At 48.5% G+C, this 24,503-nt stretch overlaps 1 protein-coding gene across 3 annotated transcripts in view; it reads left to right on the top strand.

Moving 5' to 3' along the window:
- The window catches only part of CHD1 (chromodomain helicase DNA binding protein 1), a 1,172,453-nt gene that overhangs the window by 860,047 nt on the left and 287,903 nt on the right, over window positions 1–24,503 (top strand). The window lies entirely within an intron of this gene.

Genomic DNA, 24,503 nt, shown 5'->3' with positions numbered 1-24,503 from the left:
GACGTTACTTGCAGTTCACAGTAGGCCTCGAGCACTTTCAGGTCACTGTACTTTCTTTTGGCTTTACCAGCTCCCCTCAGGTGTTCACCAAAGTGATAGTGGCGGTTGCAGCTCATCTGCACAGATAAGGGGTTTCAGTGTTTCCCTTTTCAGTGTGTCCCTTCCTTGAATGACTGGCTGTTGAAGCCGGGCTCACCCCAGGGTGTCTCCCACCTCCAGACTACGGCTGACCTCCTGCATTTGCTAGAGTTCACTATACATGTGCTGACTCCCTCTCAGACACTCCTTTTCTTCAGAACTGTTCTGGATTCAGTGCAGATTCTGGCGTATTCTCCCAAACAGCAAGTCCAGGATATGCATGATATGATACCGATGTTTCAGCCTCTATCCTGGATTTTGGTGAGAATGGCTCTGGAGCTGCTAGGCCTCATGGCCTTCTGCATCTTGCTGGTGACACATGCCAGGTGGCATGTGTTGGCTCTGCAGTGGTACCTGTAGTTCCAGTTGGTGCAGCATCAAGGAAATCTCTCCAACGTGGTCTAGATCTCAGAGGGGACTGCACAAGATCTGCAGTGGTGGCTAAGGAACCACGATTGGGTCTGAGTTAGATCCCTCTTACTTCTCCAACAAAATCTGACAGTAGTAACAGATACACCACTCAGCAGCAACTGGCGTCCGGTAGAATCCCGACTCCACATCAACCTGTTGGAGCTCTGGGTGGTCAGACTTGCATTGGAAGCATTTCTTCACCTCTCAAGGGTGCAGGTGTTCATGGATAATACCACCACCATGTGATAAGCAACAAGCAGTGCTGGGTGGGGTTGTGGACATGGCTGAAACAACAGGGCTTTTCCCTGGTGGTTCAGCATCTGGTCAGCTCGCTGAACGCCACAGTGTATGAACTCAGCCGACAATCCTGAGTTGGTCACGAATGACATCTCCATCCGTAGTTGGCGTAAGGTCTCTTGCAGGAGAGTGGAGCCTTTGTTAGATCTGTTCGCCTCCGCAGAGAACAGGCAGTGTCATCAAAATTGCACGTTGGTTATCTAAGGTGGCAATTGCTTGGCTATGCTTTTCTTCTCAAGTGGATCTCAGGTCTCCTGTACGTCTTTCTGTCCATATCACTTCTTCCCAGAGTTCTTAAGAAGATCAGGAGCGACTGAGCCTAAGTAATCCTTGTGACTCCGGACTGGGCACAAAGTGTCTGGTATCCCAAGCTACTGAGCATGGCCATTGATCCTCCGATCAGACTGCCCCTTCGAGAGGTTCTTCTGTTGCAGCAGTAGGGGAGGGTTCTGCACTCAAACATGGAGATTGAGTGACGGCAGTTGACAGCTTTTGACCTTCCCCTCAAAGTCTGTAATGTAATCTTGGCAGCCAGACATCCCTCCACCAAAACGGTATACTCCTATCGTCGAAATAAATTTGTGGCATGATGCACAGGCATGACTGTTGACCTCTTTTCTGCCCCTCTTTCTGAGACTTTGTTGTTTATCCTCTGGGCTCTGCTATGGGCACTCTTAAAGGTTATCTTTCTGCCATTTCAGTTTTTTGCCGTTGCCTGATCACTGTTCCTTAAGTCTCTAATTGTAAATAGGTTCCATAAAAGGCTTTACTCCTATGTTTCCTCCACCTCCAATCATTATGCCCCAATGGGATTTGACTTTAGTTTGGATATTTCTGATATGTGCTGCTTTCGAGCCTCTCCACAATTGTCCTCTCTGTCTTCTCACTTTGAAATCAGCTTTCCTTGTAGCCATTACATCTGCCCACAGGGTGGGTGAGCTTCAGGCATTGTCATTTAAGCCACCCTGCCTTTCTATCTATCCTGACGAAGTGGTGCTTTGCACTCTGTCCTCCTTCTGCCAAAGTTGTTACGCCCTTCCATGTAGGCCAATTCATCACCTTGCATACTTTTTATGCACCCCTGCATCCTTCTAAGGAAGAGGAGAGACTCCACCGCCTGGACGCAAAAAGAGCATTGGCGTTCTACCTTGATCATACCAAAGAGTTCCGGGTGAATGATCAACACTGTTGGTTATGTGGGTGCGAAGAAAGATTGGGCAGTGCAGAAGAGAACCATCTCCAGATGTGTCGTACTGTGCATTAAAAAGTGCTACGCACTGGCTAAGGAGCAACCCCCTGAGTGCTTGCTTATTCTACCAAAGCTAAAGCTGCACCTGCATTAGCATGCAGAGTTCCGGTCGTTGGCATCACTCACATGGCAACTTGGGCATCTCTTCACATGTTTACCAAACACCACTGCCTGGACAATCAGGTCTCTAGGGACAGCCACTTTGCCCATTCGGTCCTGCAGGGCTTTCTAATATGATCTTAGTTCACAGACCCATCTCTGGGGATGGTATTGTTTGGGTAGCTATTCTAAGTTAAGGTATCTGCAACTAGTTGTCTCTGTCAGATGGACAAGTTACTTACCTTCGGTAATGCCTTATCTGGTAGAGACAATATCTAGTTGCAGATTCCTTACCTACCCACCCATCCTCTCCGTGAACTGATTTCTAGGGGCAGGGACTCCCTTTCAGGGACCTAGTTTTGACGCACCAGTGGTCAGTGATCTTCATGGCTCTGCACTTCTGCTGTAGAAAGTCCTGAACAGAAGAACTGATATCAGAGCGCCGGGTGGCACCTATATAGGACTGCAACATCATATCCAGCACAAACAATGACGAGACAGAGCCGATTGACGCCACCTAACAGCCCGCAGGGGTACTGCTTGAGAAACATTTCTAGATCCAGACTGACGTCTGGGGAAATTCTTAGGTAAGGAATCTGCAACTAGATATTTTCTCTATCAGATAAGACTTTTACCGAAGGCAAATAACTTGTCCTTTAGTTCACAATACCAGTCACTGCTGTATAGGTATGGTCTTGCTCGTGTTAGAAAGGTATTTTTTGATTTGCTGTAACTATTAACCCAGGCTACGAATTTGCACCAAAATTAGCAATCACTTGGTGTAGTCCACTAATATCGGGCATTCCAGTTTTGGTGAAGATCTGTGCAGGGTGGAAAATATTAAGGGGCCCTTAAAGTTGTAATGTTCCATTTTAGTTCACATAGGAAATTTTTCATCTTGCCTATGAATTTACGCCAAAGTTTTCAGGGACTTCATTCTGTCTTTGGTTAGTTGTAAATCTGTTCAGTAGCTTTTGAGATATGACTATTTGAAAAAAGGTCCTGAGTGGGCTATCTTGAAAAAAGGTGCTGAGTGAACTGTCTTGACAGTTTGGTATCACCTTTTCTGTCTATCATACTTTTTTTCTGGCAAATGTGATTGCCAGATAAAGGGGATCATTTTTCTTTATTGGGATTTCATGGTTTGGAAAAATGTTTCTGCAGCAAAGGAAGCCACTGAGCAGTGCCTAACTTTGAGAGTGTAGAGAGGGGAACGGGCACGCACACGCATGGGAAATGGGAAAAATAGTTCGCTACATTAAAATCATGAGTTTCATGTGCATTCTGATCCTGCAGCTGCCTTTTTGTATCTGTAGAAAAGGCAACATTTTGTCAGACATTTGCAATTTTCATAAAAATCATGATATTTACAAAAAAAAATGTTACGGTTGGTATGATGCATAGGCAGATACAGCAGGACTGCTGAAGATGAGGCATTGCGACCAGGCCCTGCTGTTCATAGTTGAATGGGTACATGACAGGTGAATGAAGGTACATCATTAAAAAAAAGATATGCAATGCATACTAAAATTCAAACTGCCAGCCACATTTTGCTTTTAATAGTCAGATTTTGTTTTCCTGTTCCATTTACAAAGTTCTCTACATTTTTATAGATCCACTGTGAATATGGCCCAACAGAATTTGATTAGCTCCTAGGCAAGCACGAGTTTGAATTAATTTACTAACTTGAACAGGAAACACAGAGAGACTGTAACCTAGGCAAATCCAATAACTCGAATGGAAATAAAGCATGTAGGGTAAATGTCAGTCCTGCAGGGACTGCTAGAAATACATTTATTTTGATGGGGCTTGCTGGATCACCATTCCCATGAAGGACATACACACAAGAATTTCACACCATTATTTTAAAAGGGTTTATTAATATGTTGAAGCCCTGTTTTAGTGCAGACTATACAAGATATAAGCATTATGGGCAGTATAAGAAAGAAGGAACAGCTAAAAAAGTGACAGCATATTTACAAATTAAATGGCAAGGAATTCTTTGGATGAATGATATGATAGAATCCTTTCTTTCTAGCCCTAGCTAATGTTTACATTAGTACCAAGATCTTGCCAAACATAGAAGCTTCCTAAAATAGCCCAACACTCACATACCTGCTCTTAGTTCAGTGTTTGTCCAGTCTGCAGTCTGTTCATAAGGGTGAGACCACTCTGTATTTATGATGTCTCTTTTCTTTTGAGAAGCAAATAGCCAACACCAAGTGCGAGTGTGTGACCTGGATGCAGATGATTACTATGGGATAGATGATCTGTGTGGAATGGCTGAAGCTTTCCAATTTTATATTATTTTTAACGCTATCATGAGAAAAATTACCCTTGTGATTTGTGATGCAAGGTATACCTACAGGTTCCTCATCTTTTCACTCTTCTCCAGGCACCAGACTGGATTTGGAAAAGTTGAAACAGCTTTCTAACGCATATATGTGACTCACTGCTTTGTCTCGCTGCCAGTTTTCTCCCTGGGCATGAAAGCACTGTCACCCTATAGACTCCAACCAAGCTCCCTGATAGCAGTTCCTTTTTTCCCCACCCTTTGACATAGATAAGGAGTAGCTCTCACTGGAAAGCCTTTTCATGAAATTGTACTTTTTGAGTGTCAGTCAGGATGTCTCCTCCCAACCTTGTTGCTCCTGCTATGGACGTATGTCCTTTTCAGACAATCACAAGGTCTACTTGTGGTGCTTGGGGCCTAAGAGCGACTTGAGGTTGTGTGGCTTCACAAGCTACAGGGCTGTCTAAGAGCGGGTGGCAAAATTCTTCATGGTGTGGATGTGCAACCAACAGTCAGTGTGTGTCAACGTCAGTCCTGCTCTAGATTCCTGTTCCCACCCTCGAACAACAAATCTTCAAAGTAGGCATCATTGAGGGACACAGCTAATAAAAGCTCAGGAAGCACTGAAGAGGGATTCCTTGGCATTTAGGAAACTATCCCTCTCTAGGGCTATGTCGCCAGATAAGCAGCATTGCTCCAGACCTCAGGATTTGGCATTCTCGTCTGACCCAGAACTGGTGGACATCACCCTAGTTGGCCTCTGCCTTCTTCCCCTATCCTAATTCCAACTTGGCCCGGTATTGTCCTTGGCATACCAGGTGTTGCTAGCACCTTGCACTGACCCTGCACAGGTAATGGTCTTTACTCAAGCCACGTTGGCGCTATTCCACCTCTCTTTCGTCCCTTCTAATGTCTTTGGACTGCATAGAACTGTCTGGTCCCCTTGTCTATACTTATGACCTCTGAACCTCCCTTGGTGCCACTCTACCCCAGACACCCATGTCGGTCTGGCTCCAGCCAGCGCAGTCCGACCACTGAAGGCCATGCTATGGTACTCCCACCAATCTCTGTTACTGCGCCTCCTTCGTAATCGGCACCAGCATAATAGCCCCTTCTAAAGACTGAGACCATACTCTTGGAAGCAAGTGTGGAGACTGGTAGAAGTATTCCGGTACAGGAAGGAATCTTAACATAGGCCTGTGCATAGGGACAATATTGTAAGCAGGCTGGATGACATTTTTGGCTCAGACATGGACCATATGCCAATATTGATACTATGAATCATGACGCGCTACTCAGCTGGCTAATTTGTGACAGATTCTGTGGGTTATCCCTTCAAAATACTAGTTGGCTTAATACCTCACCAGTGAGGGATTTAAAGTGCACAATAAGAACCCATTTTCTGTCTGCTCACCCATCCACTTGAGAGCCTCCTAGTGAGGTCTTGCAATTCTGAACAGAGCCGAGATCCATGATCAGGACACAATGCAGAGAGGGGCTAAGGGGATTTTTTTTTCTCTGGGAGACTAGCTCTCTGATTCAGCAATGCAAACTGTCTTTTAGCAAAGTAATCTAATGAAGTTTGGGATATAGGGCAAATTTTGATGCCCAACAGCCCAGACCATCTTTGAGACCACTTTACTGATGTTGGTTGTAATGGGCAGGCTTGTAAGAAACAGAACTTTTATTCATACTTGGACACTGTAGGCTCAGGGACACTCTTGATGGATTCATCCATTGTCATGTCTGGCTCATTCCACAGGCTTTTCAGGGGATGCCCTCACAAATTTGATGGACATACACCTTGATGGTTCCTGCCTGTTTGACAATAAAGCAGACTGTGCCCTAAAGCATTGAAAACAGAGAAAGTATATGAAACCTTTTACAGGAGAAATCTAGGTATCACTCCTCCCCAATTCCTCATCTTCGCTCTGTTACTTATTGAAAGAATTTTGCATCCTCAAAACGGATGTTTCGATCCCTCGGAGCAAAGATGATGTGAAAGTAGTTTGGGGGCACAAGTTTGGATAGCGATGTTACTCCCACGATCTTCTGATGCCCAAGAAGGATGCAGACTATGTCTTTTTCTCGATCTTCAGGTCTTGAATGCATTTCTCCTCGAGGAGAAATTTAACATGCCACTGCCTGCACAAGTGCTTTTGGCTATGGAACTGGCAGACTGGATATAGTCCCTCAGCCTGCAGGAATCTTATTTTCGCATACCGAGCCTTCATTCGCACGAGAGGTACCTGCATCTTGTGGTGAATTCCACCCACTACCAGTTTCCCCCTCCAGTCTTCACTAGGGTGATGGCGGTTGTTGTATCTACACCAAATGGGGATATCTGTATTGTCGTAGCTCGAAGATTGGCTGCTGAAAGTGTAATTGCTGCAGTGTCACAGTATCCCTACTGTTAGACTTGGGGTTCTCCATAAACCTAGCCAAGTGTTTGAAAGTGCCCCTTTTTGACATGACCACCCCCACTTTTTGCCTGGTAATTGATGCAATTTTAACTGAAAGTGCACTGTGTTCCTGCTAACTAGGTCCCCATTGCCAGATCTCATTCCCTAAAACTGTGCAATTGTTCATCAATTGGCAATACCTTTGCCCCCCTGTAAGTTCAAAGTAAATTGTACCCTTGCTACCTAGGATATGGGTCCAAAGAGGGTTCCCAAGGGCTGCAGCATATATCGTGCCACAGTCCGGGACCCCTCACCTAGCACATGCAGGCTGCCATTGAAGGTTGCGTGTCTTGGTGCCCTGTTCCCTAACACTGCATGCAATATATGTAAGTTACTCCTACAGCAGGCCTTACAACCCTAAGGCAGGGTGCATTATATTACATGTGAGGGCATATCTGCAAGAGCAGGTATACCCCTCCTATGTATTTGTCGTATCGTAAACGTAGTGATTGAACAGGAAAGCCATTTTAAGTACCTGTGCTGGACACTGGCCATTACGAATTCCCCAGCCAAATGTTCGCTTCACTGAAAATAGGGATGTTTGGTATCAAACATCTCGTATTAATAAACCCTCACTGATGCCAGTGATGGATTTATTAATACATTCACCCACCCAGAGTGTACTGTAGAGGTGCCCCTTGAAAATCTACCAACTACCACTGTGGGGACTGGTTAGTTTTTGCCATCCTGCCACCACCAGACAAGATTCTGTCTCCCTAGGGTGAGATTAGCAACACAAAAGGATGATGGACGGAGTGCTGAAACTTTTCAACCACTCACCCCCAGTCACAGATCTGGTTTTAATCCATAATTCTTTTGCTCACCATGCCACCCCAGTTTGGACCCAGCCATATGCAAATCAGTCGTGACCCTGTTCCACAGGGGTATGCTCAGACGTGGGTCCCTTGCTCACTGCGCCACTGGATTCAAGCTAGCCTGGTTGATGAAGGGTGATACCCTGAAACTGGTCCCATGATGCTTGTTTCCTGTCCAGGGAAGACCTAGCCTAGCAGTTCGGGCTGGACTGTTCCTATGGGGAACAGGGTCAAGACTGATTTGCATATGGCTGGGTCCAAACTGGGGTGACGTGGCAAGCAAAATAGCGAAGGATTAAACCCAGATCTGTGATTGGGGGTGAGTGTTTGAAAAGTTTCAACACTATGATGTTCCCTAGGGTGAGAGCCTTTGCTCTCCAGCAGTCAGAAACAAAGCCTGCTTTGGGTGAGATGTTTACACACCCCACCCAACATGATGACCTGCAAATCTGGCTTCACCTCAAAGGAGAGATGCCAACCCCCTGCCCCAAGGCACATTTGGCAACTGGACAAGAGGGAATTTTTGTATTCAGAGAGGTGTGTCCACCCCAGGTCAGTTCCACCCCTGAGGTGCGCTGCCTGATGTGAGCGCAACATTTAGAAATCTGCCATCTTGGTGTTAGCAGATTTAGGAACTCTGCAACAAGGTTATGCCCACTTCCCACAGGAAGTGGTCATATAGGGGGTGTAGAGACCCCACGGGTAAGTGCCCCATTAGCGACTACCATACACTCTCCGAAACACCCCTAAATTCAGTAGTTAGGGGAGCCCCTGGCACCAGGAAATCAGATCCCGCTGACCTGAAGGACACTCCAGAGTTGCAAAAGTGAGAACTGAAGACCAGTGACCGACTCTGCGCCAACCCTGCTAGCCTACCTGCTGACTTTGACAAATATGCCAAAGTTTGCCTGGTTTACCAGCTGCTGAAACTTCCAAAAGCCCGGGAAGTCTGCCAGCCTTTACCCGAGCACCAGGGAACTCCCATGGAGTAGCGGAGCTGCCCCCCTGCATCCTTGCAGACACCTAAGAACTGCTGAATAGGACTCTGGACCACCAAAAACTGATGCCGGACAGCACCACTGCACCCAGGCCTTCCAGCCTGTGTTGAAGTGGTCCAATGGTGCCAATCTGGTCCCCAGCCTCTCCGGAGACAAAGTCCATCATGGGTTTCCCCACTGTGACCTTAATTCCAACGCCTGCAGTCTTTGTGCAGGGCCCCCCTCAACCACAACCTCCTGCGCTGACAGCAACCCCAACGGTCCACTGCACCGCCTCACCTGGACGGCCCTGGCCAGGGAGAAGAGGACCACTGGTGTCCCTACATCCCCTAGCCTCGTGAGACTTGAGCCCTCTTGTTGGTTCACCCAGACTGGTTCCCCAGTTCATGCCTGCAACCTGTTTCTGTGGGCCCCCTCCATCGCAATTGCCATCGGGGACGGACATCAGGCGGTCCAAGAACCCTCTGCACCCAGACGCCCTGGACGGGGTTGAAGAGGACCACTGGTGTCCCTACATGACAGAGCATCGCAAGAGCTGAACCCACTTGGTGGCTTACCCAAACTGGACACCTAATCCTAACCTGCAGCCTCTTTTCAACCAGACTGATCCCCATTGACTAACATAGGTCACCCGAAGCCATACTACGCTTCTGCACTCGGCGGCCCCAGTGCCGCCCGGTGTGACCTGTTGGTGTGGTCCTGACCTTTGCCCAATAAATACCTTAAGTCTAGTAGATTGGTAAGTCGCTGTCCTATACCTGCATGCAGTACTTGTTCTTCTTTCCAGAGTATAATATTGCTGCTTCTGAAAAATGCAATGATAAGTGAAGGTTTGAAACCTGAAAGTATTTCTCTTGCGGAACGTACTTACCTGATTGTATTGGTTCTGGTGCCTGAACATATATTTTAAGATACCAGCGCTCTCAAGGGCCAGAGACAAAAGCCTGCACTGGCCGGGGATGTTAGCACCTCCACCAGATAGGATGGACATTCCAGGACAGGAAGCTTCTAAGACCTAGCCTCCTTTGAAATGCAGCCCAGGTCTCTCCAAATAGCATTGCAGAAATGACAAACCCCCCACTTGTGGCGGAAGCACAGGTGGGGAAAATTAGTCAGTTTAGGAGGTGTGCCCACTTCATGCCAGTCCCACCCCTAAGGTGGACTAGCTGAAGGGGACACAGATTTTTAAATTCCTCCATCTTGTTTGGAAGGAATTAGGCCACTAAGGCTAGGGTTATGCCCACTTCCCAGTGGAAGTGGTCTTAGAAAGGGTGTAGTCACCCTAAAGATGGTCAGCTCATTGGCTACCATCTGGCACTCCCTGTAATGCCCCTAAATTGAGTATTTAGGTGGCACCCCCGAACCCTAGAATTCAGATCCTGACTACCTACAAAGAAGGACAAAGAAAAGTCGCTGCTGCAGCTTCAAAAAACCTAGGGAGCCTCCCTGCCTTCTAAAAAGACTCAGACACCCGTGAGCAGCAGACCTGCCCAGCAACAGAGTATCCAACAAGGACACTGCAGCCTGGAGACCAGACACCTGAAGTGATCTCTGCACCAGATGACCTCGACCTATTGAGACGCTCACAGATGGTGCCAGCAGGGCTCCCCAGCTGTCCTGAGCCCTAGCCCATCCGAGGGTCACCCCTCCTGGGCTCCTCCAAGTTACCTGCAGCCCCTGCACGCAGACCCGCTCTGCCTCAGCCTGGTGGTGAGAGAAAATCCGACACCTACAGCAGCTACCGCACCTGTCACTCCTGACGCCAACTGAGGAGGGTCACCGGTGCCAATGACATCCCCCGGCTCCCCTGAGCTCGAGTCCACCTTGGTTGACCACCTGCTGGACTCCCCGAATGTGCCTGCAGACTCAGCACGCAGGACGCCCTGACCGTTAGTACTCCCGGATGGTGAAAACCAACACCAAAGGACACCCCCTGCATCAATTGCCCCTGGAGACAAGGACCAGCGGTGCTCCTACTTTCCTGGGAATCTCAAGCCTTCGACTTACCGGCTTGCTTCCCACGTCTGACTTCCAGGCCAGAGCCTGCAGCCTGTCTTTGGTAGAACCAAACTCCTATGAGAAACCATTGGGCCCTGACACCTTACTGCACCTCTTTTTCTAATTTGGTCTCGGATTTATTCTTTGAGTGTCTCTCATTTATTGCTTCTGTGAGTACAACAAATGCTTAGCACTACCCTCTGATAAGCCTAACTGTTCACCCACCCTACAGAGAAGTGCCACAGAAGAGATTACGTTTTTCCCCCTTTGAACTTCTGTTGGGTCATCCTCTAAGGGCACCACTGTGTTTAGTGAGGGAAGGCAGGGAGAAGCCACTCAAATTGTGGACTATATGCTTGGCCCAAGTTCAAGGATGGCTGATGTAGGAAGCTGGCACTGTATATACTACATCAAAATGAGATATAGTGTGCTCAGAGTCCAGGGGTTCCCCAGAGGCTTAACCCCGGCTAACGTAGATAACATGCTCTTTTTTGTGGTAGTGTGGTCGAGCAGCTTATCAGAGGGTAGTGCAAGGCATTTGTTGAAGTCACACAGACACTAGAAGAAGCATTCACTCAATGACTTAACTCCATACCAATTGTTTTTATATAGAAAAAATGTATTTTATTAATTTAGTTCTAGAACCACAAGATTCAAGTTGCAGGTAAGTACATCACTAAATAAGTATTTCACACATGTATCAATATTACTTTGATTGGAATCAGTAAATGTAGGAAGTGTCTTCACTCATGGTCTCTATTTTGGGGTTAGAGGTATCCACCTCTGCTAATCTTATCTTAACCAGGGTCACCCCTAGCGTACCCAAAGAGGTTACCCATAGCTGGAGTAACCCCACCATGACCATCAGGGTCAGGGGGCCTAACTAGCTATTTGGAATGGGGTGAGACCACCATGCCAAGGACAGTGCAGCCGTAAAGGCTAACACCCAGCAGAGGCTACTGACAGCTGTCAGTGCCCAGAACCACACCTTCAGCTCTTCACCAACAAGGGAAGGGGCTAAGTTACAGGCGTCTTTGGGTTCAGGGTGCCTGTCTGCTGGGGTAGAGTGGGGGGGGGGTTGCTACATTTTGTAGTAAACACCCTTCTTCCACTCTTTCTTCTGTTAGCTGAGGAGCCACCCACTCATGCTTAACAGTTGCCTGAGTAGCCAGGACTTCTTGTGGGTCAGGATGGACTTCACCAGTGCCACCTTTGGAGTTCTCCCCTACTTGAGCAGAAACTCCTTGGCTTACTGGAACCTTGGCTAGCGGTTGTCCACCTTTCCTGCTCTGTTTTCTCCTCTTTTGCTTCTGGGCCCTACTTGCAGTTACTGCAGGGGCAGTACCTCCAGAATTGCCTGTTTCCACAAGCCCTCTCAAAGGCTGTGAACCACTTGGTGTTGCCATAACCATCCTAATTTTTGGGGACAATCCCTTTAGGGGTTCTAGGGGTGTCAGAATACTCTCTGTCCCTAGTTATTTTGTTGCTGCCACCATTTATGGGTGCTAAACCCATTTCTAGTCTTGCCCTCTCTATAGCTGGGAACTGTTTCTCCAAAGCTAATCTTTTGGCCATCCTTTCTAAAAGGATGTCCTCTTCATTGAGGCTTTCCTCAATGTTTACAGAGGGACTGGACTCCCCTGTGGAAGAACCAGCATCTCTGACTCTTATTTGTGGAGACAGGGGTCTTGGAACCCTGGTATCCCTAGTTAAGGTAGTAGGGGGGGAGTTCTAACTCCAGATCCCCAATTTCTTCCCGATCTGAGGGGAGCTCTTCCCCTTTAGTAAGGTGGTCTCTCGTGTATTCTGCCAAGAGCTCCTGGAGCTTGACCTTGGTAGGATTGGAACCAGTTCTAATTTGTCTTAGCTTACAGAGAGTCCTTAACTCTGCCATCCCTAGATGGAGGTAAGGGGTGAGGTTGAGTTCCATCACCATCTCATCTGTGCTAGTCATTATGTCTCTAAAAGTTGGGATTACTTTTTAAGAAACTAAAAACGACTTCTTGTACTTAAATCCTAACTTTTACAAAACTTTTAAACTTATAAAGAGATGCTAACAGGGACTTACACAAGGCCCTAGCAAGACTTTTAAATTTTTTGAAAAATAGTCAAAATTCAAAAATCTATTTTCTAATGACAATTTTGGAATTTGTGTGATCAGGTATTAGCTTAGTAGTCCAGCCAATGCAAAGTCTTAGACCCCACTGCTGATCCACCAATGTAGGAAGCTGGCTCTGTATATACTATATCAAAATGCGATATAGTTTGCACAGTGTCCAGGGGTTCCCCAAGAGGCTTGACAGAGGCAATAATAGATAATACTAATCCTCTATTTGTGGTAGTGTGGTCGAGCAGTTAGGCTTATCAGAGAGTAGTGTTAAGCATTTGTTATACACACACCGACAATAAATGAGAACACACCCTCAATTACTTAACTCCAGGCCAATAGGTTTTTATAGAGAAAATGTTATTTTCTTAATTTATTTTAGAACCACAAGATTCCAATTGCAGGTAAGTACTTTAAATGTAAGGTTTCTTTGTCCCGGGCAGTCGCAGCCAGGGGGGTCCTCAGGATTCCCTCTGCAGGCGTTGTCGTGTGGGTGCAGAGAGGTTAGCCCAGGGTGAACACATCGTCAGAGTCGCCTGGGAATCCTCTCTGGGCCGTTGGTTTTTCTGGACACGGGCCTGGGGCATTGAGTGCAGAGTGGTGGGGACTCATGCTTCTCGAGTGAGGTGAGAGTCCCTTTAAAGATGTTTTTTTCATTCTTTGGTTGGACAGGTCCGCTGTCCAAAGGAGTTCTGGATCCATTGTAGTTGCAGGGCAGTCCTCTGAGTTGGCAGAGGTTGCTGGGCCTGCAGGATGCTTCGCTGGTGCAGGTTCTCTGAAGTTGGAGACAGGCCGGTAGGGCTGGGACCAAAGCAGTTGTTGTCTTCCTTCTCTGCTGGGTTTTTCAGCTAGGCAGTCCTTCTTCTTTGTAGGTCGTCAGGAATCTAAAATCCTGGGTTCAGGGTCACTCTAAATACTGAATTTAGGGGTGTGTCAGGGTCACCGGGCAGTAGCCAATGGCTATGGTCCTTAAAGGTGACTACACAATGCTTCTGCTCCCTCCCTTTGGGGAGGGGAGCCCATCCCTATCCTATTGGGCTAAATCCTCCAAAACAAGATGGAGGATTTTCCGGGAGGGAGGTCAGGTGGGGTGGTGGGGGGTCACTTCAGCTCTGGTCACCTTAGGGGTGGCCCTGGCTGAGGGAGTGACTCCTCCTTGTTTTTCTCATTATCTCCCTGAACTTGCCGCCAAAAGTGGGGTCGGGGGCAGCATCTCCACTAGCTGGAGTTCACTGGGGCATTGTAACACGAAGCCTGAGCCTTTGAGGCTCACTGCTAGGTGTTACAGTTCCTGCAGGGGGGAAGTGTGAAGCACCTCCACCCAGTGCAGGCTTTGTTTCTGGCCTCAGAGAGCACAAAGGCTGTCAACCCAGGGGTCAGAAACTCGTCTCTCAGTGGCAGGCTGGCAGAGACCAGTCAGTCCTGCACTGAAGGATTGGGTAAAATACAGGGTACATCTCTAAGATGCCGTCAGTGTGCATTTTTTAATAAATCCAGCACTGGCATCAGTGTGGGTTTATTATTCTGAGAAGTTTAATACCAAACTTCCCAGTATTCAGTGTAGCCATTATGGAACTGTGGAGTTCGTTTTGACATACTCCCAGACTATATACTTAATATGGCCACACTGTACTTAAAATCTCTAAGAATGGACTTGAACACTGTATGGGCGTATTGCTCATGCAGCTATGCCCTCACCTGTGGTATAGTGCACCCTGCCGTAGGGCTTTAAGACCTGCTAGAGGGGTGACTTAGACCACAGGCAGTATTTTGTGAGCATGGCATCCTGAGGGGGATGCCATGTCGACTTTGCCTTTTTCTCCCCATCAACATACACAATTCTGCAATGGCAATGTGCATGTGTTAGGTGAGGGAGGGGTCACATAGGGTGGCACAACACTTGCTGCAGCCCTTAGGGACCTTCCTTGATCACAGGGCCCTTGGTACTTTTTACAAGGGACTTATCTGTGTGGCAGGGGTGTGCCAGTTGTGGAAATAATGTTACATTTTTAATGAAAGAACACTTGCGCTGGGGCCTGGTTCGCAGGGTCCCAGCACACACTGTCAAGACAGCATCCATATCAGGCGAAAAGTGGGCGGGTAACTGCAACAAGGAGCCATTTTCCTACAGTAAGTTATACAGTTCTTGAATAAATAGCAATAATCTGTTTTAAAAGTTGATATTGCAATTTTCAGAAACAGTTCTTGGGGGAAAGAAAAGTTAGTACGGTTTATAGGTAAGTACTTGGCTTACAGTTCCAGTCTCTGAGGGTTAGGAAGCCCACAGTTTGGGGTTCAAGTTAACCCCAAACACCCACCACCAGCAACACGTGGCTGGCCGGGTGCAGAGGTCAAAAGATAAGGCAAATTTATTGTGGCCTCCAATGAAGGTAAGCACCAAACACACACCCTCAGTGGCACGGGGCAGCCGGGTGAGGGTGCAAACAAAGCGTCGGGCTCCTAATTCTTTCGTATGAGGGGGCCCGGGGGTCACTTGGATGCTGCAGGCAGGGTCCAAGGGGGTCGATTTCCGAAAACCACAGGCTGGACAAGTAGGAGGGCCGCCTGCTGAATGTTGCTGCACTGGAGGTCGGGCTCCCTAGGAGGCTGCGGGTGCAATGGACCTTTAGGCAACAATTATCTTTGTCCGGAGCTTTCGCTGTCAGAGGGGGTCCTTTGGATTCACACTGCAGGCACCGTCAATGGGGGACAGGAAAGGTCAGCCTAGGGTAGCCACTTGCTCGAAATCGCCTGGGGATCCTCTCTAGTTGGTTTGGCCACCTGGACATGGACCGTGGGTGTCGGGTGCAGAGTGGTCAGGACTCGCAGATCCAGGGAGGCTCTGAAGTCCTTAGATGTAGTTTCTTCTTGGACATGGTCGCTGTCCATAGGAGTTCTTGTTCCTCAGTGATGCAGGCAGTCCTCTGGAGGCTTGGCAGAGGTCACTGGACCCGAAGGAAGCGTTGCTTTCTTTTTGCAGGCTCTCTGAAGCAGGAGACTGGTCAGTAGGGCTGGGGGCCAAGTCGGTTTTAGTCTTCCTCCTTCTCTGCTGTGGTGCCATCTTAGCAGTCCTTATTTCTTCTTGTGAGGTCGCCAGGAATCTGACATACTGGGTTCAGGGGAGCCCTTAAATCCAGGATTTAGGAATGTTTTAGGGGTCAGAAGGCATTAGCCAATGGCTACTGTCCCTGGGGGGTGGCTACACACTTTCTGTGTCCACTCCCTTTGGGGAGGGGGACACAAACCCAAGACTATTGGTCCCTGTCCTCCAAACTAAGATGGAGGATTCTGCAGGGATGGGGTCACTTCAGCTCTAGACACCTTATGGGTGGTCCCAGCTGAAGTGGTGACTCCTCCTTGTTTTTCCTAAGCTTACCGCCGATCTTGCAGCCAAAAGTGGGTCTATGTCCGGGAGGCGGCATCTCCACTAGCTGGAGTGCACTGTAACAGGAGGCCTGAGCCTCTGAGGCTCACCACTAGGTGTTACAGTTCCTACAGGGGGGAGGTGTGAAGCACTTGGCCTTTTTCTCCCACCACTACACACCATCTGCAATAGCAGTGTGCATGCGTTAGGTGAGGGGTCCTCTAGAATGGCACAACACATGCTGCAGCCCTTAGGGACCTTCCCTGGTCACAGGGCCCTGGGTACCAGTGGTACCTTTTACAAGGGACTTATCTGTGTGCCAGAGGTGTGCCAATTGTGGGAACAATGGTACATTTTCTGTGAAAGAACGCTGGTGCTGGGCCCTGGTTAGTAGGGTCCCAGCACACTTCTCAGTCAAGTCAGCATCAATATCAGGCAAAAAGTGAGGGGGGGGGTAGCTGCAACAAGGAGCCATTTTCCTACATCAGGTTATTAGCAGATTGGCCTGACCCCTGGAGCAGAAGAAAAATCTGCATTCTTCACCCCAGATGGAGATTACCAGTTTACTCTTATGCCATTTGGTTTAACGAATGCCCCTGCCACCTTCCGAAGGTTGGTGAATAAAGTCCTTGCTGGGTTGGAATCCTTTAGTGCATCATATCTTGATGTAATGTAACAGGCATTTATAAAGTGGACTGTTACTCCTAGGAGTGTCCTGGTGCTATGCATCGCAGGTGTGTGCTATCAGAGGGGGCTTACTCTTGATTAAACAGCCAAGTTTTCAGTTTATTCCAGAACTAAGCGGTGGCAGAAATGTTCTGTAACTCCAAAGGGAGTTTGTTCCATGCTGATGGAGCTAGGAAAGAAAAGGGCTTGCTGTCTGACCTGGACTGCCAAATCCTAAGGAATTTATCCAGAAACTGGTTGACAGAGTCAAGGCACCTATCTGGTACATGAAAGCAAATCCTTGCTTTAAGATATCCAGTGCCTGACTGATGACGAGCCTTGTTTAAAAGCAGCAAGGTCTTCCTTAAGGGAAGTGTGAGAAAAGGCCTATTTATGACATGGTTAGCCCCCACCTTTTGCCTGATGTTTGATGTAGCCTAGAAGTTGTAGTACCCAGGGCCCTGCTAACCAGGTTCCCTGGGCCAGAGCTCTTTCCCTAAAACAGTTGTGATGCATTGGCACAATTGGATACACCCTTAATTACCACTATAAGTCCCTAGTAAGTGGGTACCTATGTGCCCAGGGAATAGGGTACTAGGGGTAGGCCCCTGAGGGCAGCAGCACTGATTGTGCCACCCTCTAGGGCCCTGCATCCAAATATACCCAGCATTGCCATTGCAGGCTGTGTCCTGGTGTAAAACTAAAACACCAACTCGGCATGGCACACTGCCTGTGTGCCCTGTCCACCATAAACTGCATTAGCTATGGTTAAGACACCCCTCTGGCAGGCCTTACAACCCTAAGGCAGGGTGCTCCATATTAAAAGTGAGGGCATAGCTGCATGAGTAATATGGCCTGTAGGAAGTTGGCTCTGTATGTGCTATTTCAAAGTAAGGAATAGCATGCACAGAGTCCAAGGGTTCCCCTTAGAGGTAAAATAGTGGTAAAAAATAGATAATACTAATGCTCTATTTTGTGGTAGTGTGGTCGAGCAGTAGGCTTATCCAAGGAGTAGTGTTAAGCATTTGTTGTACATACACATAGACAATAAATGAGGTACACACACTCAGAGACAAATCCAGCCAATAGGTTTTTATATAGAAAAAATATCTTTTCTTAGTTTATTTTAAGAACCACAGGTTCAAATTCTACATGTAATATCTCATTCGAAAGGTATTGCAGGTAAGTACTTTAGGAACTTCAAATCATCAAAATTGCATGTATACTTTTCAAGTTATTGACAAATAGCTGTTTTAAAAGTGGACACTTAGTGCAATTTTCACAGTTCCTGGGGGAGGTAAGTTTTTGTTAGTTTTACCAGGTAAGTAAGACACTTACAGGATTTAGTTCTTGGTCCAAGGTAGCCCACCGTTGGGGGTTCAGAGCAACCCCAAAGTCACCACACCAGCAGCTCAGGGCCGGTCAGGTGCAGAGTTCAAAGTGGTGCCCAAAACACATAGGCTAGAATGGAGAGAAGGGGGTGCCCCGGTTCCGGTCTGCTTGCAGGTAAGTACCCGCGTCTTCGGAGGGCAGACCAGGGGGGTTTTGTAGGGCACCGGGGGGGACACAAGTCCACACAGAAATTTCACCCTCAGCAGCGCGGGGGCGGCCGGGTGCAGCGTAGAAACAAGCGTCGGGTTTGTAATGTTAGTCTATGAGAGATCTCGGGATCTCTTCAGCGCTGCAGGCAGGCAAGGGGGGGATTCCTCGGGGAAACCTCCACTTGGGCAAGGGAGAGGGACTCCTGGGGGTCACTTCTCCAGTGAAAGTCCGGTCCTTCAGGTCCTGGGGGCTGCGGGTGCAGGGTCTCTCCCAGGCGTCGGGACTTTAGGTTCAAAGAGTCGCGGTCAGGGGAAGCCTCGGGATTCCCTCTGCAGGCGGCGCTGTGGGGGCTCAGGGGGGACAGGTTTTGGTACTCACAGTATCAGAGTAGTCCTGGGGTCCCTCCTGAGGTGTTGGATCGCCACCAGCCGAGTCGGGGTCGCCGGGTGCAGTGTTGCAAGTCTCACGCTTCTTGCGGGGAGCTTGCAGGGTTCTTTAAAGCTGCTGGAAACCAAGTTGCAGCTTTTCTTGGAGCAGGTCCGCTGTCCTCGGGAGTTTCTTGTCTTTTCGAAGCAGGGGCAGTCCTCAGAGGATGTCGAGGTCGCTGGTCCCTTCGGAAGGCGTCGCTGGAGCAGGATCTTTGGAAGGCAGGAGACAGGCCGGTGAGTTTCTGGAGCCAAGGCAGTTGTCGTCTTCTGGTCTTCCGCTGCAGGGGTTTTCAGCTGGGCAGTCCTTCTTCTTGTTGCAGGAATCTAATTTTCTAGGGTTCAGGGTAGCCCTTAAATACTAAATTTAAGGGCGTGTTTAGGTCTGGGGGGTTAGTAGCCAATGGCTACTAGCCCTGAGGGTGGGTACACCCTCTTTGTGCCTCCTCCCAAGGGGAGGGGGTCACAATCCTAACCCTATTGGGGGAATCCTCCATCTGCAAGATGGAGGAGTTCTAAAAGTTAGAGTCACCTCAGCTCAGGACACCTTAGGGGCTGTCCTGACTGGCCAGTGACTCCTCCTTGTTATTCTCATTATTTTCTCCGGCCTTGCCGCCAAAAAGTGGGGCCTGGCCGGAGGGGGCGGGCAACTCCACTAGCTGGAGTGTCCTGCTGGGTTGGCACAAAGGAGGTGAGCCTTTGAGGCTCACCGCCAGGTGTGACAATTCCTGCCTGGGAGAGGTGTTAGCATCTCCACCCAGTGCAGGCTTTGTTACTGGCCTCAGAGTGACAAAGGCACTCTCCCCATGGGGCCAGCAACATGTCTCGGTTTGTGGCAGGCTGCTAAAACTAGTCAGCCTACACAGATAGTCGGTTAAGTTTCAGGGGGCACCTCTAAGGTGCCCTCTGTGGCGTATTTTACAATAGAATGTACACTGGCATCAGTGTGCATTTATTGTGCTGAGAAGTTTGATACCAAACTTCCCAGTTTTCAGTGTAGCCATTATGGTGCTGTGGAGTTCGTGTTTGACAGACTCCCAGACCATATACTCTTATGGCTACCCTGCACTTACAATGTCTAAGGTTTTGTTTAGACACTGTAGGGGTACCATGCTCATGCACTGGTACCCTCACCTATGGTATAGTGCACCCTGCCTTAGGGCTGTAAGGCCTGCTAGAGGGGTGTCTTACCTATACTGCATAGGCAGTGAGAGGCTGGCATGGCACCCTGAGGGGAGTGCCATGTCGACTTACTCGTTTTGTCTTCACTAGCACACACAAGCTGGCAAGCAGGGTGTCTGTGCTGAGTGAGAGGTCTCCAGGGTGGCATAAGACATGCTGCAGCCCTTAGAGACCTTCCTTGGCATCAGGGCCCTTGGTACTAGAAGTACCAGTTACAAGGGACTTATCTGGATGCCAGGGTCTGCCAATTGTGGATACAAAAGTACAGGTTAGGGAAAGAACACTGGTGCTGGGGCCTGGTTAGCAGGCCTCAGCACACTTTCAATTGTAAACATAGCATCAGCAAAGGCAAAAAGTCAGGGGGCAACCATGCCAAGGAGGCATTTCCTTACACAACCCCCCCCCAAACGAAAGAGGATGAGACTAACCTTTCCCAAGAGAGTCTTCATTTTCTAAGTGGAAGAACCTGGAAAGGCCATCTGCATTGGCATGGGCAGTCCCAGGTCTGTGTTCCACTATAAAGTCCATTCCCTGTAGGGAGATGGACCACCTCAACAGTTTAGGATTTTCACCTTTCATTTGCATCAGCCATTTGAGAGGTCTGTGGTCAGTTTGAACTAGGAAGTGAGTCCCAAAGAGGTATGGTCTCAGCTTCTTCAGGGACCAAACCACAGCAAAGGCCTCCCTCTCAATGGCACTCCAACGCTGCTCCCTGGGGAGTAACCTCCTGCTAATGAAAGCAACAGGCTGGTCAAGGCCATCATCATTTGTTTGGGACAAAACTGCCCCTATCCCATGTTCAGAGGCATCAGTCTGCACAATGAACTGCTTAGAATAATCTGGAGCTTTTAGAACTGGTGCTGAGCACATTGCCTGTTTCAGGGTGTCAAAGGCCTGTTGGCATTCCACAGTCCAGTTTACTTTCTTGGGCATTTTCTTGGAGGTGAGTTCAGTGAGGGCTGTCACAATGGATCCATATCCCTTCACAAACCTCCTGTAATACCCAGTCAAGCCAAGGAATGCCCTGACTTGAGTCTGGGTTTTTGGAGCTACCCAGTCCAGAATAGTCTGGATCTTGGGTTGGAGTGGCTGAACTTGGCCTCCACCTACAAGGTGTCCCAAGTAAACCACAGTTCCCTGCCCTATCTGGCATTTGGATGCCTTGATAGAGAGGCCTGCAGATTGCAGAGCCTTCAAAACCTTCCTCAGGTGGACCAGGTGATCCTGCCAGGTGGAGCTAAAGACAGCAATATCATCAAGATAAGCTGTGCTAAAGGACTCCAAGCCAGCAAGGACTTGATTCACCAACCTTTGGAAGGTGGCAGGGGCATTCTTTAAACCAAAGGGCATAACAGTAAACTGATAATGCCCATCAGGTGTGGAGAATGCTGTCTTTTCTTTTGCTCCAGGTGCCATTTTTATTTGCCAGTACCCTGCTGTCAAGTCAAAGGTACTTAGAAATTTGGCAGCACCTAATTTATCAATGAGCTCATCAGCTCTTGGAATTGGATGGGCATCTGTCTTGGTGACAGAATTGAGCCCTCTGTAGTCCACACAAAACCTCATCTCTTTCTTTCCATCTTTGGTGTGAGGTTTGGGGACTAAGACCACTGGGCTAGCCCAGGGGCTGTCAGAGCGTTCAATTACTCCCAATTCCAGCATCTTGTGGACTTCCACCTTGATGCTTTCCTTAACATGGTCAGACTGTCTAAAGATTTTGTTCTTGACAGGCATGCTGTCTCCTGTGTCCACATCATGGGTACACAGGTGTGTCTGACCAGGGGTTAAGGAGAACAGTTCAGGAAACTGTTGTAGGACTCTCCTACAATCAGCTTGCTGTTGGCCAGAGAGGGTGTCTGAGTAGATCACTCCATCTACTGTACCATCTTTTGGGTCTGATGACAGAAGATCAGGGAGAGGTTCACTCTCTGCCTCCTGATCCTCATCTGTTACCATCAACAGATTGACATCAGCCCTGTCGTGGAAGAGCTTAAGGCGGTTTACATGGATCACCCTCTTGGGGCTCCTGCTTGTGCCCAGGTCCACCAAGTAGGTGACCTGACTCTTCCTCTCTAGTACTGGGTAAGGGCCACTCCATTTGTCCTGGAGTGCCCTGGGAGCCACAGGCTCCAGAACCCAGACTTTCTGCCCTGGTTGGAACTCAACCAGTGCAGCCTTTTGGTCATACCAAAACTTCTGGAGCTGTTGGCTGGCCTCAAGGTTTTTGGTTGCCTTTTCCATGTACTCTGCCATTCTAGAGCGAAGGCCAAGTACATAGTCCACTATGTCCTGTTTAGGCTCATGGAGAGGTCTCTCCCAGCCTTCTTTAACAAGGGCAAGTGGTCCCCTTACAGGATGACCAAACAGAAGTTCAAAGGGTGAGAATCCTACTCCCTTCTGTGGCACCTCTCTGTAAGCGAAAAGCAGACATGGCAAGAGGACATCCCATCTCCTTTTGAGCTTTTCTGGGAGCCCCATGATCATGCCTTTTAATGTCTTGTTGAATCTCTCAACCAAGCCATTAGTTTGTGGATGGTATGGTGTAGTGAATTTATAAGTCACTCCACACTCATTCCACATGTGCTTTAGGTATGCTGACATGAAGTTGGTACCTCTGTCAGACACCACCTCCTTAGGGAAACCCACTCTGGTAAAGATACCAATGAGGGCCTTGGCTACTGCAGGGGCAGTAGTCGACCTAAGGGGAATAGCTTCAGGATACCTGGTAGCATGATCCACTACTACCAGGATATACATATTTCCTGAGGCTGTGGGAGGTTCCAGTGGACCAACTATGTCCACACCCACTCTTTCAAAGGGCACCCCCACCACTGGAAGTGGAATGAGGGGGGCCTTTGGATGCCCACCTGTCTTACCACTGGCTTGACAGGTGGGGCAGGAGAGGCAAAACTCCTTAACCATGTTGGACATATTGGGCCAGTAGAAGTGGTTGACTAACCTCTCCCACGTCTTGGTTTGTCCCAAATGTCCAGCAAGGGGAATGTCATGGGCCAATGTTAGGATGAACTCTCTGAACAGCTGAGGCACTACCACTCTCCTAGTGGCACCAGGTTTGGGGTCTCTGGCCTCAGTGTACAGGAGCCCATCTTCCCAATAGACCCTATGTGTTCCATTTTTCTTGCCTTTGGACTCTTCAGCAGCTTGCTGCCTAAGGCCTTCAAGAGAGGGACAGGTTTCTTGTCCCTTACACAGCTCTTCCCTTGAGGGTCCCCCTGGGCCTAAGAGCTCAACCTGATAAGGTTCAAGCTCCAAAGGCTCAGTTCCCTCAGAGGGCAGAACTTCTTCCTGAGAAGAGAGGTTCCCTTTCTTTTGCTGTGTTGCAGTTGGTTTCCCAACTGACTTTCCTGTTCTCTTGGTAGGCTGGGCCATTTTTCCAGACTCCAGCTCTACTTTTTCACCCTGTGCCTTGCACTGTGCTCTTGTTTTCACACACACCAGTTCAGGGATACCCAGCATTGCTGCATGGGTTTTTAGCTCTACCTCAGCCCATGCTGAGGACTCCAGGTCATTTCCAAGCAGACAGTCCACTGGGATATTTGAGGAGACCACCACCTGTTTCAGGCCATTGACCCCTCCCCATTCTAAAGTAACCATTGCCATGGGATGTACTTTTCTCTGATTGTCAGCGTTGGTGACTGTGTAAGTTTTTCCAGTCAGGTATTGGCCAGGGGAAACCAGTTTCTCTGTCACCATGGTGACACTGGCACCTGTATCCCTCAGGCCCTCTATTCTAGTCCCATTAATTAAGAGTTGCTGTCTGTATTTTTGCATGTTAGGCGGCCAGACAGCTAGTGTGGCTAAATCCACCCCACCCTCAGAAACTAGAGTAGCTTCAGTGTGGACCCTGATTTGCTCTGGGCACACTGTTGATCCCACTTGGAGACTAGCCATACCAGTGTTACCTGGATGGGAGTTTGGAGTGGAACCTTTCTTGGGACAGGCCTTGTCTCCAGTTTGGTGTCCATGCTGTTTACAGCTATGACACCAGGCCTTTTTGGGATCAAAGTTTTTACCCTTGTACCCATTGTTCTGTGAAGAGGCTCTGGGCCCACCCTCCTGTGCAGGTTTTTGGGGGCCTGTAGAAGACTCTTTACTATTTTTAGTTTTGGTTGTCTCATCACCCTTCCCCTGGGGAGTCTTTGTGACCCCTTTCTTTTGGTCACCCCCTGTTGAAGTCTTGGACACCCTTGTCTTGACCCAATGGTCCGCCTTCTTTCCCAATTCTTGGGGAGAAATTGGTCCTAGGTCTACCAGATGCTGATGCAGTTTATCATTGAAACAATTACTTAACAGGTGTTCTTTCACAAATAAATTGTACAGCCCATCATAATTACTTACACCACTGCCTTGAATCCAACCATCTAGTGTTTTCACTGAGTAGTCAACAAAGTCAACCCAGGTCTGGCTCGAGGATTTTTGAGCCCCCCTGAACCTAA

Source organism: Pleurodeles waltl, chromosome 1_1, assembly GCF_031143425.1.
Source record: "Pleurodeles waltl isolate 20211129_DDA chromosome 1_1, aPleWal1.hap1.20221129, whole genome shotgun sequence".
Taxonomy (NCBI): domain Eukaryota; kingdom Metazoa; phylum Chordata; class Amphibia; order Caudata; family Salamandridae; genus Pleurodeles; species Pleurodeles waltl.
This window is presented reverse-complemented; position numbering and strand designations above follow the sequence as displayed.